Below are 5038 nucleotides of genomic sequence, written 5' to 3' on the forward strand. Positions count from 1 at the left end.
GACCGATTAACCACTTTTGTTTGATCCTCGAAGTCTTCTCCGCCGTGTCGTCATGAAGAACGTTTTCTTATTCTGTTTCTTGCTCCTCGGATCATTCCTGGTAAGAAAAAATCCGTTTTAATGAAATGTCATTTGTCGTGTCGCTAAATGGACGAGTTTATATTTTGCGAGCGGATTTTGTTTTCCGACTATCTTCACGGCAGTAGGATCGGGAATGAGAGGAAATTTCGCCTTCGCGCCTTTATGTGAACTTTTCCGCATTCGCTCACTGAAGAGAAAACCACAAAAAACTCATTCTAAAGAAGCCGGACATAGCCGGATAGTCAATTATGAACGCTATCTTCATCTGTACATATCGAGACGGTATACTTAACTTCGGTACTATCCGAATTTATCTTCAACTTAACCGTCAAGGTGAAGGTATGGCGTCTTTCTCTCCCCGTCATAATCGAGGCCCTGGAATGCGCAGTCAGTCAGTTCAGCGGCTTATACTCACGTTATAAGCTGACAGAGTTTGTATTCCACCATCTGCACCTGTGAAGCGCTTGAACAGCGGAATTCCGAACTAAAGAAGTGACATGGCTGAACTAAGAGACACCAAAATAAAAGTCTCGTTGCGACGTTTGAAACAAACTGCGGGCAAGTTGACCCGCGTACATACCGTTAGGTACAATAATAAAATTGATTTATTTATTTATTTGACAATACTAGTCTGCATTACTTTACGGGCTGTTTAACTAATCACGCAATGCGGACTGTAAACATAAATTAAAAATTAAGGAATAGAAAGCAGATACTCGCTAAACTGCCGATATGTACAGAAAAATGGATCCATATTAAGCGAATTGCCATATTAATGGTTCAATTCTAACTCGCATTAGTGTGTGTGCTTCTGGGTGTGTAAAACAGTGCGTGAGATCTCGCTCTTGGGAACGTACAAACTGATCTCTTTCAGTATATTTGGATTATGTTTACAGCCATCTTCCAGCCATCGGCTTATTTATTTTATTTTATTTAAGTTGGTTGTTGCGCACACAGTGCTATATCAGTATAATTGCAGTGATATTATTACAACAAAAAACACAAACCTAACACAGCGCCGATGACGTACACCGTACACAACACAATGTAGAATACGATGTCTGAACGGGACAACAAAATGTGACGAGAATATTATGTTTAACACGTGACTACATTTGTTTTGGTATCTCCATAGTTTTGAATGAGGAGTATGATTTACATACATAAATGTTTCCCGATAAAAAAATAACGACGAGATTGAGGTTGTTGTAATCCAGCGTCCCCGCTAGAAATAATGGATACGAGAATAAATGATAATTATTTTTTTAGGACACGAGTGTCGCAAAAATCGCCTTTGAACCTTCTCTATTTCGAGGATGTGGTTTGATTCAGAAGGGCCCCAAATCATGGAACAGTATTCCATACATGATATGATATGTCTCGGTTGGAAGAAGCGCGAGTTTACATCTCATCTATCTCGAAGTGGTTGTTTGCAAAGGACTTTAAGCTTAATTAATCCGAATAACTTACACAATGTACGTATTTCAGATGGTTCGATCGACCCCGTGTAAGGCCGCCAGGGTCCCGAGGCCCTGCGGCCTCTCCAGGATGCTGCCCAAGTTTTGCGGAGCTCCGAAGCCTCTTCTCGATACGTGCCCGATCAAGAAGATCCTTCCCGCGCCGTGCGACTCCCCGCTGCCCCGATATGAAGCTCCCAGATATGAAGCTCCCAGATACGAGCGCTACGTGCCAGCATCCATTCTAAATGAAGAATGCGGATGCGAATAAGTTATTTCAGTTCTGCTCGCGCCATACCAAAACGATTTTAATAAAGTTCTTTTCAACAATCGACTATTTATTCATTTATTTATAGCGTCGTGCGCAGAGTGCTATGTTCATAAATTATATACAAACCTGAAACGGCAGCAACTACACACATTGTACACAACACAGTATACAATACGAACTTCTAACGAGCGCAGTATTAATAAAGTAATGAGATTTTACCGCGAGCCGATAAAGTACCGTACGGAGGATCGACATTTATTGTTTTACAATTATCAATTTTTAATTATTTTAAAGGAAAATAAATATTTGCGTTCCCAAATATTTAAATTTTGGTAGCCATCTGAAGTAATCGGAGTAAGGAATGACTCGGCAAAACCTTATCCCGAGTTTTACATCCGCGCTGTCCCGGAGGGCCGTCGAAGACGATCTGTCGGCATCGTTCGGGGAACGGGAACCGAGAGACGCGGGAGGGCAGGAGGAGGGGAGGAGGGCAGGAGGGGAGGAGGCAAGAGCGCCAGCCGGGGACTCCCGGAGCCGCCCCCGCCCCCGCGATGTCCGCACGCCTCTCTCGCGAGCGGATGAGGATGAAGAAAATGAAGAAACATCTCTCCTCAAGTGCTTACGTTGTGGAAGTAGATTTACTTTGGCCAAAAGGCTAATTATTATTTATTTATTTATAAGTACTCACTACTTTGGCGGACTTATTGCTAAAATAAATATCTTCCAGCCGACCGAAAAACAGACTAGCCAAATAAAGAGATTAGTCAATTTTGTACTAAAAAAACATAAATATATATTAAAAGATACATAGGTACACTTGTTAAAATATTAAAAAAACCTGATTAATTAAAAATAACAACTGTTTTTTAATTGGGAGATGAAGCTCGCACATATTGACATTTATAAAAAAACGTACAATATGTTATACTAGGGGCGAATGCTCCTTATAATCGATTACATGCAGCTTACCATATTTTTTTGACATCGTAAGTAATGTTTTATAATACTGTAGTATTATTAGGAAAAAACACATCACCAAAAAAATATATTACTTTTCTTGGGTAAGTAAATTTATAATATGTTCCTTTATTCCACACAGCGACCAGTTGCGCCTCTATTGGCCAAAATTATTACTACTGGATTACACGAGATTACTCTGCTCACTTTAAAATCACTAATTCAAATACGTCTTTAACCTAAAACTTTAGAATCTCGTTCGAAAAATTACACTTGCGATTACAGTAAAATCTTGCAGCTTTCATTAATGCAATTTAGTCTTTAAATACTTTTTCATAAGGGCTAGTATTCTTTAAAATACATCAATTTGACTAACGACAGTCTAAGAGAGGTGACAATATACGCACTCGTTATGTGTGAGAAAGAGATAACGAATATATTTTGTTTGTCTTAACACGAAAGTTACAATAATCAGAGATAATGTAGAACTATTACTAGTTACAATAATAAGTAAGTAATTGACAGTAATTGATCACACTTATGTTTCGGTGGTTTGAAAGTAAATTTGCTCTAAAATAAATTAATATATTGATATTTTAATCGAAACGAATTGATATTTTAATCCATAATATAGTATAAATCCTTAAGTGGGTTTAAAAAAAGACAAAGATTCGCTAATTGTTTTTTGATTGTAATTCGTTTTTGTGCATACGATGACAGTTGAATATTGTAGGTTATTCTTCAGTATCCATTAAACTTTTAAAATTTAGTTAGAGTTATGATAAAAATGTTACTAGTGTATAGTGTTAAGAATAAATATATATGAAGAATTATAATATGCATAACTTATGTCGTTTTGTGAATAATAATGTGATATAAAAGTCGATGAAACAATGATTCTTAAAACGTAATTTATGTTTTGTTTGGTGAACTATCGTACTCGGTAAGGTAAGGAATACTTTAAAATGATTGAATTATTATCATTTATTAAGAAATAGTGTTTTATTTCAAGACAAGTTATAATAGTCTGATTTAACCAAAGATGCACTGGTGCGGTAATGAATTATCCAGTTTATTAATTACTTTTTCGACACTTAGCCCAAAACGCGAAATAGCTGCGCGGTTGGGTCGTTGTTTTCTAACGATGAAGACGGTGGTCCGAGCCCGCAGAGGTTCAAATTTTTTTTTGCAATTATGTTTTTTAAAATTGTATTTTTTAAATCAAATGTTTGTGCTACATTAAAAATATTTTTACTGAAACTATTAGCCGCTGGAGCTATTTGTTAGGAATTATTGATTAAATAAAAAATAGACTTGTTTTTTATATGCCATACTACCGCTATGGACATTTTATCAGAATTTTCATAGCTTACCAATTTAAAAACTCACCGCTCGCCACTGGTAAGTAGTTATGCGAAATATTAAAATTAAGTAGGAGGGCAGGAAGACGAGAGAACGCCTCACCACGCATCATGCCCATCATATCTCTCGGGGGGGTGCCATGAGGAGAATGGAGTGCCGTATTGGCGTATGGAATATAAGAGGAGGAATGGATAAGAAGATGAATGAACTGTATGATAGTATGAAGGATAAGGGTTTAGATGTTCTTTGTATAAGTGAGAGCATGAAAAAGGAGAGTGGATCGCTGGAGCACAATGACACGCTCGTGCTGTGGTCTGGTGTGCCAGAATCAGAAAGGGCAAGTCGGGGGGTTGCGGATATGCTCTCTCTTAGAATGGTAGAGTGCTTGAGTGAGTATGAATTTGTTAGCGCCAGACTCATGTGGATCACCTTTAAGATTGGAATAACGAGCATTATGTTCATTATAGGATATGCCCCAGTCGATTCGGCAGGTGAAGATGTGAAGCGTGAGTTCTGGGAAAATGTAAAGGAAGTATGTGCGAGGAAAAAACCGAATGAAAGAATAATTCTAGCCGGTGATCTGAATGGATGGGTGGGTACTCGTCGAGATGGCCTAGAAACAGCCCTTGGAATGTATGGCGATTCTAGGATAAATGGAAATGGAAAAAGTTTGCTTGAAGTGTGTCTCGATTGGAACCTTTTTGTTTCGAATACCTTTTTTAATCATAAAGGTATTCACCAATACACATGGGAAAGAGGGAATGAAAGAACGATAATAGATTATGTGGTTGTTGACTTTAGATTAAGAACAAACACAACCGACACCCGCGTGTTTTGGGGCGCTGAAATGGAATCAGATCATTTTCTTGTTGTAACACGAGTGATTCTATTTCGTGGATGGCGCTCACGA

General features: G+C 38.1%; 1 long non-coding RNA gene across 1 annotated transcript; it reads left to right on the plus strand.

Moving 5' to 3' along the window:
- Positions 1–1868, plus strand: LOC148277159 (uncharacterized). The gene is made up of 2 exons (XR_015823584.1): positions 1–100; positions 1570–1868. It is a non-coding gene; the product is annotated as an uncharacterized LOC148277159 (long non-coding RNA).
- The last annotated feature ends 3170 nt before the right edge of the window (positions 1869–5038 follow it).

The sequence above is a fragment of the Micrasema longulum genome, unplaced genomic scaffold (genome assembly GCF_059751315.1).
Source record: "Micrasema longulum isolate JH-2025_06_02 unplaced genomic scaffold, ASM5975131v1 h1tg001080l, whole genome shotgun sequence".
Classification (NCBI taxonomy): Eukaryota; Metazoa; Arthropoda; class Insecta; order Trichoptera; family Brachycentridae; genus Micrasema; species Micrasema longulum.